The sequence below is a fragment of the Balaenoptera acutorostrata genome, chromosome 8 (assembly GCF_949987535.1).
Source record: "Balaenoptera acutorostrata chromosome 8, mBalAcu1.1, whole genome shotgun sequence".
Classification (NCBI taxonomy): Eukaryota; Metazoa; Chordata; class Mammalia; order Artiodactyla; family Balaenopteridae; genus Balaenoptera; species Balaenoptera acutorostrata.
The window spans coordinates 66,990,779-67,005,277 of record NC_080071.1 but is presented as its reverse complement, the minus strand read 5'-3'; the positions used below and the strand labels follow the sequence as shown (position 1 = coordinate 67,005,277).

General features: G+C 38.8%; 2 long non-coding RNA genes across 5 annotated transcripts in view; one reads left to right on the top strand and one right to left on the bottom strand.

The window, feature by feature from the left end:
• Window positions 1–8,104, bottom strand: part of LOC102997451 (uncharacterized) — a 57,238-nt gene extending 49,134 nt beyond the window's left edge. For all 3 annotated transcript variants that reach the window (XR_009009115.1, XR_451502.2, XR_009009116.1), the window contains exons 1-3: window positions 7,851–8,104; window positions 5,043–5,165; window positions 4,072–4,226 (exon numbers count right to left, since the gene is read on the bottom strand). This is a non-coding gene — a long non-coding RNA (uncharacterized LOC102997451). The remainder of the gene's footprint in view (window positions 1–4,071; window positions 4,227–5,042; window positions 5,166–7,850) is intronic.
• A 150-nt stretch (window positions 8,105–8,254) lies between these two features.
• Window positions 8,255–10,924, top strand: LOC130708730 (uncharacterized). Of its 2 annotated transcripts, none has more exons than XR_009009086.1 (4): window positions 8,255–8,434; window positions 9,076–9,181; window positions 9,971–10,110; window positions 10,756–10,924. It is a non-coding gene; the product is annotated as an uncharacterized LOC130708730 (long non-coding RNA). The 2 variants fall into 2 exon arrangements; XR_009009085.1 differs by having other exon boundaries at window positions 10,678–10,924.
• The last annotated feature ends 3,575 nt before the right edge of the window (window positions 10,925–14,499 follow it).

The window sequence follows — 14,499 nt, the reverse complement described above, 5'->3', positions numbered from 1 at the left end:
TGCAGGAAAGGGAAGACACTAGGAACATGCCTGTTTTAGTGTTCTATGCCATTGCACAAGTATATGAGTAAGACCAGTCTGTCAATTATGAGGTTCTTCCTATGGAACTATAATGGAACTACAGTAGACATATGCATCTATACAATGCTATTGCATCCTCACAGCAAACTTAAGGTGTTGGTAACAGTTCCATCTTACAGATGAGAAACTGAGGCCCAGAGGAATTAGTTACTTGTCAAAGTGACAGAAGGACATCTAGAATTGTAGCCTGACTTCTCAGCCTATATGCTATGCTTCCTTCCTGTTAAATACAAAGCAAAAACTATGTAACTATTCACACAGTTTCAAAACATGCTTCCCATTATAAGTGCCTTTAATTGAGACAAAAATGTGTTCATTTGATGGTAGATCTGATTCTTATAAAAGACTAAACTTTTTTTGAACCACTCGTATGAAATAAAGTAGTTTATTACACTGGACAAAATAGATTTGGATAAACAGGGGGGTATAGATACAAAATATAATAGAAAAGATTTTCTGTGTGATTCATAAGCTAATTCTAAAGGCAAGTCACAAATGATGTCATATGCTAAGCAAAGGGATATTATTGGAATAGCCATATAACTTCCTAAGGTGACTCTTTCAAGAACATACATATCTAAATGTATGCATGCTAGTATTTGCCATTGTACTGTAGAGGCAGTAAAGCAATAGTCAAATGCTTGGCATTTACAAATATGTAAATTAAAGATATGTATATATCAATAAATATATATGTATCAATATATGTGTGTGTATATATATATGCAGGTACATATATATTTAGAAGATATATATACGTACACATAAAGGCATATATTAACATGTATATGTTAATAGCATATAACATTTTAGTTGTCTTTATCAGTGATCAAAGGATTATGAGGTTAAAATAGATAAACCACATAAAGTGCTTAGCAGAGGATTATAGTATTAGGCACATATTAAACATGTTTATTTCTTTATAGTCATAAATTTTATATATTGTTTGTGCCACTACAGATGATTTGGGATTGTGAATTATTTTAATAAGAAAGGTAAAAATTTTAAACATATTTATTTAAAGTAAATGCCTTATTAAATGGCCAAATGAATGCAGATATAAAAGTATGTAAACTTCTCAAGAGACTTTAAAAAATAATCACTAATCAGGCAAAAACATAAGTTTAAAATCATCAACAAATCTAGAGCATTTGCACAAAATCTCTGAAGTTTAATAGAATAACGATTTATCTTTCAGGAAGTAATTTGACATAATTTATGAGAACTGCCATTAGCTAAATTGACAGGCAATTAGATGAAAGAAACTAATTTTAGTGGAAAGAAAATAGACACGGTTTGTGTAAATATGGATGACCTAATGGGCTGCTAACAAACTCATATTTCAAAGGTTTTCTACTAATTAAAATTTTCATAAAGTTAACTAAATGAAATGTATGATATTTGGAAGTCATCTTTCAAAATTGCTTCAAAAATGCTAAATTACTATTGGAAACATTCCCAACTGTAACAAATTTGAGAGGAGGCAAGAGAAGCATTTCCTTTTTCTATTAGCTCAAAAGGATGGCTGTTTATTTACTTGGAAATAGAATACATATGTTCAAGGGCAAGAATCAGAAAAGATATCTCCTCAAAAGCAGATGTGGGATTCACAACAGTCGGGTGGAAAATGTTGATGGAACATTTCTAACAATATTCTTTTCAGCTTTGATGCTTAATTTAAATTTCTCTCTAACCAAAACTCATAGTGCTTTTGTGCTAACATTCAGAAATAATTTAACTTGGTTTAATACCATGTTCAAATAATTGATAATTATCAATTATCTTTCATAAAATGAAAAAATGTTGTCTTTAATTCAATATTTTAATATAATTGAGAGAGACTTCAATTATATTGAATTAGAACCTCTTTTTTACTTTTAGGTTTTAAGTTCACTTCTTAACTTGAGATTAGTGGAGACAAGTGAGTCTCAGAACACTTTAAAAATTCAAATTACTTTTTTTTTTAAAGATTTTGTGTGTGTGTGGACCATTTTTTTAAAGTCTTTATTGAATTTGTTACAGTACTGCTCCTGTTTTCTTTCTTTCTTTCTTTCTTTTTTGGCCACGAGGCATGTGGAATCTTAGCTCCCCGACCAGGTATCAAACCCACACCCCCTACATTGGAAGGCAAAGTCTTAACTGCTGGACCACCAACGAAGTCCCTCAAATTACTTTTAAAGAATGTATAAATGTATAAGAACGTGTAAGTTATAAAAGGTAGCAAGATGACAATCTGTTTTTTACAATTCTTAGTCTGTCCTCTGGAGCAAGTATCGCATTGAAAGCTCAAGAATAAGAATAATATAAACACTACTTTATGGAATAAAGCATCACTATTCCTAGCAGAAGACAAGAATCCATTTACTTTTTTTGGCTCCAGCACTCTTAAGTTCCTGGTTTAGAAACATTGATTTTTGTGAACAAAACTGGTGTGTTATAGAACGGCTTCAAGATTTCTTTTTCAAATCCTTTCTCATCTCAGCCTGGTTCAGGAGATTTGAGCATTTCTCAACACAAAGTTGAAAGGGAAAAACAAGGTTTGTAAGGAGTACTAAGGACAAGGAAGAAATGAAGATGCCCTCTGCTTTAATTGTTTTCACTGAGGTGAGGATATCTGCCTGGCCCAGATACTCCTTTTTCAAGGTAAATATGACTGGAGTTAGATGGGAGATCAATGGTGTTCTTAGATTATGACATGGATGCTTCAGCGGAATCACAGAGGAGGTGTAGCTAGTTGTTAGAGCGTTGCCTGCATAGGCACACTTTGAAAGCCCACCATTCGCAGGTTAGGGGGCCCACTCCTATACACCCACATTTGTCCGTCAGAAACGGGCCATCTCATAAACAGTTCCACTTCCCCAAGGTAATTACATCAGAAACAGAAGCTTGTCCCTCATTAACTTGCTTCTTAAGTCCCTGTAAGTCCAGAATTATTGTCATAACTATCTTATTTTACTTGAAGGGTCAACACGGTTGACAGCCAGATCTCCTCGTTCATTTTTTAAATAGAATATACTCAGTAATTAAACTTGAAATATTCAATACTTGATTTTACTTCTCTTTTTGCAAAGGCAGGTAAGAATACCAACATTCTTTGGGAAATCCCTCATACTCATAGGCTACTACATTCTCTTCCCTTTTCTTCATCTCATCAAAATAAAATAATCACAATCCAAATTTTTAAGAATTCTTTTTTACGTAACACATGTTCAAAAGCAGGAAACATAACCAAACTAACTATATTTCTTACCCACTGCCAAAATACTTCTTAAAACTCTCGCCTGCTTTTTTTGGAGTATTTCCCTTGAATTTTGTTTATAAAACCATATAAAAAGTGTGAATTATTAAAGGATATAACAGAATCTCTACATACAGCATATATATGTATATGCATGTATGTGTAAATACATGTGTGATTATATCTTTTTATATGTGCATATACATATTATATATACACACATAATGTTTAATTTCTACCTGCAATGCATGATTCTTCTACCTTGCTCTTTGGAGACAGCCTAGAAGCCTTTTAATTCCTAGAAGATGACCCAAGTTATCTTTTTACTGACACAACATTAACTTTGTTATTTAGCTAACACCAGAATTTATTGAACACTTAGGATCATATTAAATTTTATTCTAACAACAATCCCATGAGGTAAGTTTTATTACATAAATATATTTTATTCATGATAATTTTGAGAAATTATTCAAAGTTACACAGCTATTAAGAAATTCAAACTCAGCTCTTTCTGACTCTAAATGGATGCTTATAAATACCACATAATGTGACTGACTTCTGATGGGTACTTCAGAGCTAATTTTGCATGGCAACCTAGGCAGTCACTTTTATAGGTAATATCTCTTAAAATAGGTCCCCTGTCCTAAAATATCTCCCCTGGTTATGGTTATACCTAAAATCCCACAGTATGTCATACTCCTTAAAGCAATGTATTCAATTACATATGTGAATGCACGTTCTATTCTCACCTCTCTATCTTCTTTTACTCTTGTCTCAGATGAATAAATATTTCTTCCTCTTGCCTAGGTAACACTTCCACCTGTATTTTCGCATCCATCATTTCCTGCTTCCTGTAGGACAGTAGCTCTCGGACTGTGCCACACGGAGCCTGCAAATATTTTTGCTGAAAACAAAAACAATTAATTGCAATATATTTTTATCAAGTCCATGACATTTCTGTACATAAAATGGTCCAGTGTTAACATCCCAGGCGATAACACACAAGCAAGATACATATACACACCTAATCTCTTATTTATTCACACTGATAATAAGTGTTTGCATCAGGTGACCATGTTTATTTTTAACCCATTTGTCAACTTGTAAGCAGCAGCCTTATTCACTTTGATAATGCTTCTTCCAAGAAGAAGCAGTGTCTTTGTCACACATTTTGTCTCCAAATAACTGGTTATACTTATTGAAATAGTTCTCTGTATACTGTGCTGTGGGATATTCACATGCTGCTAATTTAGAATGAATCCATTCTACCTCTGACTTTCCTGGAAAAAAATGTAAGTGGATTTCACTAACATTTCTCAACTATAGAAACTAAAAAACTGCAATTACTAAAGGAACGTCTGCTGAAATGAAAGAAGCAGGCAGATCAGACAGGCAATTTCACTGGTGGCATGCAGCCATTCAGTGTAGGGCACACAGGTCTTCAATTTCATATATACGGAGGTAAACATAATGCAAGCATTTTCACTTTTGTGTGCATATCTGCATAAAACATCCATAGCAGGTGGATCATTATATTTCCATTTCAAAGTTTGCAATAACTTTGATACACTCTTGCTTTTACAAATAAGTACTGATGTTTATCTCAGCTGAATTCCTTAAGAAAAAGGAACTAGAAATTATATTAAAACAAAGTGGCATATCCAGCTTGCCACTGAGAAGACTTTTCATGTGTCAGAAAGAATCTAGTTTTGTACTTCACCTTTTAACTATCTGTACTGTCTTTCATCCAGAACATTCTTGATCAAGGTTTAACCTGGCACACACAGAGGAGTACATGTTACTTTTGTGATCATCTGTTTGCTGCTTTGGTCTGCTTCTGGATCTAGAGGAAAAAATAAATAAACAGAAATTAGTGTCCTTTTTATCACACATCTCTGACCTTGGAAGAAGATCCAAGGGCTCCTTATTTCCAGTAAATCCAGTAAAGATACTCTGGCTGACAGTAAACCTATTGGTTTTGTCAGGGTTCTCCAGAGAAACAGAACCAATAGGATATGTACACACACATGCATATGTGTACATATATATATACACGTGTATATGGAGAGAGACAGAAAAGAAAAAGAGATTTCTTGATATTTATTATGAGGAATTGGCTAACATGATTATGGAGGCTGAGAAGTTCCAAGATCTGCAGTCTGCAAGCTGGAGAACCAGGAGATCTCATAGTATAGTATCAGTCTGAGTCTGAGTCCAGCTTGAAGACAGTCAGGCAGTGAGAGCAAATTCTCCCTTAGCCTTTTGTTCTAGTCAGGTCTTCAACAGATTAGGCCCACCCATAATGGGAACAGCAATCTGCTTAACCCAGTCTACCAATGCAAATGTTAATTTATCTAGAAACATCCTCACAAACACACCCAGAATAATGTTTAACCAGATATCTGGGTAACCTATGGTCCAGTCAAGTTAACATATAAAATTAACCATCACAGGTTTGTCATCATTTTAGTTTTTGCTGGGAGGCAATGTAGCCTAATGGTTAAGAGCCTATTCTCTGAATTTAGTCTAACTGGGCCCAAAACCCACTTCTCATGGATGGACCTAGAGTCTGTCATACAGAGTGAAATAAGTCAGAAAGAGAAAAACAAATACCGTATGCTAATACATATATATGGAATCAAAAAAAAAAATGGTTCTGATGAACCTAGGGGCAGGACAGGAATAAGGACACAGACGTAGAGAATGGACTTGAGGACACAGGGAGGGGGAAGGGGACGAAGTGAGAGAGTGGCATGGACATATATACACTACCAAATGTAAAATAGATAGCTAGTGGGAAGCAGCTGCATAGCACAGGGAGATCAGCTCAGTGCTTTGTGACCACCTAGAGGAGTGGGATAGGGAGGGTGGGAGGGAGACGCAATAGGGAGGGGATATGGTGGTATGTGTATACATATAGCTGATTCACTTTGTTATACAGCAGCGACTAACACAACAATGTAAAGCAATTATACTCCAATAAAGATGTTAAAAAAAAAACAAACACCTCTCTGATCCATCTATCTCATGGGGTTATTGTAAGCATTCAATGAAAGTGTATAAACAATATAGGATAGTTTGCCATTATTATTGAATTACTACAGTAGTCTTTGTAGGAGTCACCAGGGTACCTGACTTTAATCCCCTACTTTCCAAATTCTTCTCTTTTGACAGGCATAAAACTGTAAATTTGGGAGAGAAATAGAGCAAGTGGAAGGGAGTGCAGAACCTCATTGTAATTTTGAAGCTGACTGAACTTTGATAGAAGCCTCAGTCTCCGGAGGCCTGACTTAAAACACTGTGTGACTACCACACACGGAGAGCAACATGTGGCCAAGAATGCTGTCCAGAGGCTGCTGTCCTGATGGTCACTGTCATCTTAACCTCTCTTACACCGAGACTTTATGGGCCATAATTCCAGGATAGCTCTAATGGTCAGTTTGAAAGTTGATTATGAGTTATTTTGAAGGGGATTTTAGCAGTTTTAACTGCTCCAAGATCTTATAAACACCATCATATGTGAAGTAAAGTAGATGATGGGGCGTATAGTTAATATAACCAAATTCTAAAATCGACAAATTTCTTTTGTACTCCTTGAAGTAATCCAGCTTTGCAACTCTCTGTGAAGTCATGATATTGGTTACAAAAATCTTTCACCATCCAAACAAGGTCACCATTGTTTATTTGCTGTCATTTTTCACCACCAAGGAGAGTGGGATACCTCAACTCAGGAGAGCCAAAGTGAAGGCAATTCCAGGGCGCTCTCAGATTGCCTTCTGTATGTGAACAGGAGAGAAATCCAATAACTCAAAATTTAAAATAAAATCTAAGAATTTCACTTTTTACTGGTTAGGTTTTCTAACTGATCAAAGTGCCAGATGCTGTCACATATTGTCCATTTTTTCTCAGTTGGACTTTGAACTCAGAAAATGGTTAGGACGTAATTTTTCTTTTTCAGTGCAGCTTAATGGGTTACATTTATAGAGTTCTTTATAGTGTTCAAAGAGCCTTCTGTGTTCTTACGTATTCTCTCATTATCTTCATAAATTTAGTATATAAGGTGTGTGGGACAAGGCATTATTTTCACAACTAAGAGAGGGAGGGTGAGGGTAGAGAGAGAGGTTGATTGGGATTGAGTGACGTGTCCCTGAATCCCTAACCTGGCTCAGTCATGAAAACTCCATAAGGAAAGGTAATTGGGTAAGTTGGTCACTCATGCATGCCCTGCCCTGAACAATACCTGGCACAGAGTAGGTGCCAGAAACTTTACGTGGGATGATCAACGAATCTGATTAGAAGAACTGGGAATAGAATTTAGTTCTGCAAACTTTTATGTTGCACCTTTTACACTGGCAAGAGTCCTTCTCTGTCCTCACACTCCCCCAATTTTCCTCCGTCTATTCTCGATGCAGCCGTTGTTGGGTTTGCGGAGGCAAGGCCAGTGAGCTCTGTCCACTGCGGGGTACCGGAACCCCAGCCTCACAGTGATGGAGCACGGAAAGGAGGGGCGTCTATGGGGGACTCCTACCTGAGAGACTAAAGCTGACGCCCCCTGAGATGCCCAAGGACGTCAGAAAAGAAGGTCCGCTGGGTCCCTCTGTCCTGAAGGCGCTGGTCTCACTTTGTTGCTGGTCACGGTGGTGGAGCGGGATTCTCTAGTGGAGGCCCCGCATCCCCTGGCCCGCATGTGGCCGGCCTAGGCTAGCGCTCTGAGGCGGCCACACTCGCGGTCTCCGCCGTGCGTCGGAGCTGCCCTCCGCTCCCGGACGCTCCCGGACGCTGACGCTGTGCCCACCCATAGGGCCAGGGAGTCGGGCGGGGCTTCTATGGGGCGGAGCCTGCGAGGTGCAGGAGGCGGGCCTGCTGGGGGCGTGGCGGCCGCGCGAGAGGTCTGCTTCCCAGGCTGCGCTCAGACTGGGCGGGGCTGTTGGCGGCCGCGGCCACAGCCTGGGCACCTTCCGCTCTTCCTTGTCTTCTCCACCTCTCTCTTCTCTTCCACCTCTCCCTCTCTCTCCATTCCCGGCCTCCCTTTCTCTCGTTTGTTTTTTTTCTTTTCCTTAACTTTACAGCATTTGTTCTCCAAGTCACAGATTCCAACCGATTTGCGCCCAGGTAAGATATCGGTCACTACTTCTGCTACTGTGTAGGGAGCTTTGCACATCCCTCTCCCGGGTGTCTCTTGTGCAGCGGAAGCCTCAGCTGGGAAAAGGTGGGGGAGGGGTCTCCATGCCTTGGCAACTGGCCAGGTGGACCGAGCCGTCTGGGCCCCCACCTGGCAGAAGCATCAGTCTCGGCCTCTCCACGTGTCATCATAGACGTTGGTACTGGGCTCTAGAAAAAGAGGGTGCCACCTTGTTAAGGACCACTTTAAAGCGCCAGGGATTACTGTTACCTGAGGTAAGAATGTAGAGTTATGCACGGATAATGGGGGTGGGAATTCGAGATGCAGCAAACTGTGGCAGTGACCTGCTTGTTGTGGAGTGAGGGGAGCTTCGGCACTTACAAATAATTTTCCCTGCAAGTGCTCTAGAAACAACTTGAAAGCTAAGATAGATAAATATTCAGATTCCTAAAATTCAAGAAAAATCAAGGTTAATGCAAGTGGAGGGTGGGGCATGAAGTAATGAGAATGGATGAGTTTTACCCTTTTCCGAATTTTAGTCTTTTCTCCTTTATTTCTCCTCGTTTATTAAAATGAGAGAAACAAATATCCATGCCTTATATAATCCATTTTTTCTTTCTTCTTTTTAAAGGTTGTTTCAGAGCTGCTGTGATGGCTGACTTCTTTCTCCTTTTCTTTTGTTGGGAAATTTGATAGAAATTTTGAGAAAGTGTGTATAAGAGGGCAAGAGTTTGGAGGTGTGTGTCCTGGGAAGGGAAAATGTAAAGTGACCCAACTCAGAAAGACCATCCTTGAAAATTGGAAAATTAGTATCATTCTGCCTGGTACTACCAGGCTTTAGGATTATGTCAGCAAATAAAAACCTTTCAGTTGCAACAAGCCCACAGCCAACTGCTGTGAACCCCCTTATTATAGTGCTTCCAGGACATAGACCCCAAGGTTGAGGCATACATCCATGTATACACACAGACATATGTAATGTTACAAAACAGCAATGAACTTTTTAAAGAAAAATAATTTGAGAGTTTAGAGATTGAACTATGCATGACAATTATAAAACAAACCAAAAGGATGTTGTGGATGTTGGTAAGGGTATGTGAAATTAATTTTAAATGTACACTAGATTTTAAAAAGACCAGCCAGGATTGAAAGTAGTTGCAATCTCAAATGGACGGTTGAATTTAAGTGATATTACCAGGAGTTTATTATATTTGAGAAAAAAATCAAGCTTTCTGGTAGAAGAATCTCTTCTCCTACTAAAAATACCAATTTAAGTTTATTTTTAAATTACTTAAAGTCTCTTTTGCTTCACACACTTGATGACTTTGTCTCTCTCCATCCAACAAAGATAAAATTAAATTCCATTGTCATGTGAGGTAGTTCTCCTCCAAATCCACATAGGTTCTTGAAGATGCAGTGTGCAATGGAAATGGATCCAATAAGTAGGCAATTTGCCAATTCACTGCTCTTAACTCTTCTGAAAGCAGAGGGGGTGAGGTTGTGTTAAAGCCTTTTCTCCATTCCAGTTCCTCCATGAGTTCCAAATCTCAAACAAGCACAGATCTGAGACTGGCTCAACAAGATTGGCACAGCAGAGTGTCCTCTGACCTCATCTAGGATCTCCCAAGGATCAGGCTATCCTGCATTTACAGCATACATGATATGGGTAAAAGCAATATCAATGTGAAAAGTCTGAACATTGGAAGGGATCTGATAGGGAATTAGATCAAGTAAAGGATATACTGATTTAAACAATTAGTCCAGGGAACTATACTAGGCATCATAGAGATGTTTATATGATAACAAGGAAAAAGGAACTTATACGTCAGAGAGCCTCACAATGGAATGGGAAAGACACACACACACACACACACACACACACACACACACACACACACACATTATACCTGAACAGTTCTTTGTGCTTTGTTTCCCATATATGTGAAATGGGGATGATGATAATGAAGATGATGATAATACAAATAGTAATAAAATAATATCTGTCACTTAGTATTTTCTATATGCCAGGCATTGTTCTCAATGCTTTACTTGTATTAATTTCATTCATATCTCACAATAGCATTATAAGGTAGCTACTATTTTATCATTACCCCAGTTTACAGTTAACGCATGAAGAGACTGAGTAACTTACACCCAAGATCACTCAGCTGGGAAGTGACATCGTAATTAGTGGTCCACACAAATCACAGATTTTTTTTACTTCATTTGGAAGATTCCTTTGGATCAAGTTATTATCATTGCTGGGGCTTCCTTGGTGGCGCAGTGGTTGAGAATCTGCCTGCCAATGCAGGGGACACGGGTTCGAGCCCTGGTCTGGGAAGATCCCACATGCCGCGGAGCAACTGGGCCCGTGAGCCACAACTACTGAGCCTGCGCATCTGGAGCCTGTGCTCCGCGCACCGCGACGAAGAGTGGCCCCCGCTTGCCGCAACTGGAGAAAGCCCTCGCACAGAAATGAAGACCCAACACAGCCAAAAATAAATAAATAATAATTAAAAAAAAAAGTTATTATCATTGCTATACCATTCATATGGAATCATTCTACTACTCCTTGTGGTGCACGGTTCTGAGGTGCCACGGGGGGTGGCTAGTCCCTACAGAGCTGAAAGGAAGGACCAATATGTGAAGAGTGTTAAGAATAGTGCCAGGTGTTTTAATTAAATGTGACAAGCAGTTGAGAGTCACCAAGCAAAGGTGACTATCTATATTTAAAGAATCAGGTGACTGTAATAGTATAAAAACGAAGGAAAATTAAGGGAGTACAGTGAAGATAGCATATTAGTTCAGGTGTTAATAGATTAGAGCCGAGAAATAAGGAGAAAAGGTCAATCCAAGATTATAATGCGTAAGAATATCTGTATCAAAACATGGAAGGTAAGTAAGAAGGAGGGAGCAAAAAACAAAGCTGTCTACAAAGCTACAAACCTTGTATGCAGGAAATTGTATGCTAGAGAAGGAAGACCTTTTGATTTAAAAGAGAAACTCACTGTGTGATAGGCAATGATATGTCCATGTAGAAACGTCCTGTAGAAGTGTTGTCCCATTATGTAAGTATTGAAGATTGGTTTAAGTAATACATGGTGTCAGTGATCTTTAACCAAAACCAACCAAACATGCCTGTATTTGAACAAATGAACAGAGTTAAATTAATGACCTTGTTGAAATGATAGAAAATATATACCACGGGAAACCATGGATGGTTTCAGTTAGAGGGTGTTAGAAAGGATATATAGGATTCAGACATGAGTTAGGTGACTGGGGGAGGGTTTAAGGAAGCAGGACTTTGCTTGGGTTGAATGATGTCAGGAAGCGAAGGCAATTCTGTGATTGAGGATCGTAACAATTCTTATCTAGATGAGAAGGATGGAGCAAGACTGGAGCTTAGTTGGATTAAAAAAAAAATCAGCATTTTCTTATAGTACGAGCCAGAATGTGAGAATAAGAGAACGTTGGTCATATTTTTAATTTGCACAGTGTTCATGCTTTTGTTATTCTCATACTTGATTTTAGAACAGCTTTATTTTGTCTTAATCCATCTCAGTTACAAAATCGCTTTGTCCGACACGGGAGTTCTGAGAAATTGTTTGTAAGGCCAGGCTAGCCGTGAGGAAAGGCCAACTCCCGGCACACTGATGCCTGACGGATAGCACCAACCAGTAATCAGTTTGACCATCTAGTCATGGCTGCTTTTCTTTTCTTTTTATAATGGGCATTCTACACTGTTACAGTTATGTCATTATTTTAATTAACTAGTACAGCATACCTGTGGTTTTATGGTAGTAACATAAAAGTGAATTGAAAAATTGTAAGCCATTATTAGAACAGATGTTAGGTTGAAATGGTAAAGGGTTGAGTATGATATGTAAAGCAGGGACATTTGGGAGACACTGCCCTATAGGATGCTGTGATGGTTAATTTTATGTGTCAACTTGACTGGGCCATGGATGTCCAGATATCTGGTTAAACATTGTTTCTGAGTGTGTCCATGAGAGTGTCTCCAGAAGACATTAGCATTTGAATCAGTAGACTGGATAAAGCAGATTGTCCTCCCAAACGTGGGTGGTATCATCTAATCCACGGAAGGCCTGAATAGAACAGAAAGGTAGAAGAAGGGAAAATTCTCTTTCTCTGCTTGACTGTTTCAGCTGAGACATTAGTCTTCTCCTGCCCTAGGACTGGGACTTACACCATTGGCCCTCCAGTTCTCAGGCCCTCTAACTTGGGCTAGAACTCACCCCATTGGATCTCCTGGTTCTCAGACATTCAGACTCCAACTGGAACTAAAGCACCAGATTTCCTGGGTCTTCAGCTGACAGATGGCAGACCGTGGGACCTCTCAACCTCAGCCGCCATAATCACATAAGCCAGTTCCTCATAATAAATCTCTTTCCATTCATATATACATCCTAATGGATCTGTTTCTCTGGAGAACCATGAATACAGATGCTGTGCTAGATTGCATGTGATCAACTCGACACCACCATTGCTCCATTCTAAGTCTTGGAGTTGTGTCTCTCAGAATCTCTTCCCCATATGACTCTGGATTGTAGTTTGCCAGTGAGAGAAACTCCTGCAAGATTTGGAATGCAGAGGTAAAGAAGAAGCAACTATTCTCAGGAGGCTGTGGTGCCCAAACATGGTGGCTTCACAGATGTCCGGCAGAGTAGTAGAGCTGTGTGGCCAGGGCCTCTGGACTTCCCCAAGAGCAGTGACTCTACTACTCAGTGCAGTGCTTCCGCCTGAGGGTGTTGGTGACTGATTTTCCAACCATCCAGCCTCAGCATTCCAAACCTTTACTGCCTCAGCAACTTCATCCTTTAATTAAGCACTAATTCCTATATTAAACCCCTTCCTTGTTATACTTACAGTGTGTCTGTTCTGCTGAAACCCAGAGTGTACATATTTGGAATATAGGGGATTGAGTAACAGTGTTTGAAAAGCTAGGCTGAAGAGTACTAGGTACCTCCAAATATTGGCAGAATATCTCTAACAGTGACTTCCTTTGACATCTGAATTTCTCCACTGTCACCTTTGTGACATATATGTGTGTATTCTGCCCCTGACATTCTGCTCATCAGTAATCGCTGAACATCTAAAATATGATGAGATACATTGCTCACAATGATGATTCTTAATTAGTGAGGAGCCATATGAATCATCACAAAATCAAGTAATATTCTGTACAATTTTATTAAGTATTTATTTTTGTACTTGATTTCCTCAAAGTTAATAATCCAAATCTAAACCTAGGCATTTTGGTCGCTTTTTAAAAAATGATAGTATTTTTTTAGACCATCTCATTTTCCAAACACACTAAATAATAAAAAAGAATTACTGAATAGTTTTTGTGTTTCCAGATATTTATGGATCCAGATACTTATGATCAAGTATATATAGTTCTCTCATATAGAGAATAATTTTAATTTGCTGGGTTGCATATAGAAAATTGCATTTTTTTCTCTTAAGACTGAATCAAATTTGCACGATTTCTCATTTCATATTTCAGGGAGACTTGCTCTGGGAAGGAAGCCTGTAGTAGAGCAGGAAGAGTTTATACTCATTCCCAACAGATGACCTTGTTACTCAAGGTATTTCTGCAATTGACAGTTTCTGTGGTAGAAATACTTTTGCCATGACCCATTCCAAGAAGACAATATTTTAATAACCAGCTCACAGATTCCTAAAATTTTATCAATCAGTCTCCTGATGCTGTATGAGTCAGCTCCAACACATCACTGTTACTTCTGACACCCTGCAGAATAATTGGAAGGGGCAGAGGCACAAATACAATAGAGGAATGTTTGCCACAGGAAAAACGAAAACAAAAAATGTTTCAGAAGTCTCCCAGGGTCCCCAGACTCTCAGTTGTAGAAATTTAGAACAAAGAGTAGAAAAACAATTCAAAACCACTTCTGGCATAAGGAGGTCCTTTGGTTTCCAACATTGGAGGCTGACACTTCAAAGGGTGGGTCTGAGGATTGCAGTTTACAAAGAAGAGAGAACCCTAGCTCTTTCCACGTTCCTTACGCACTCT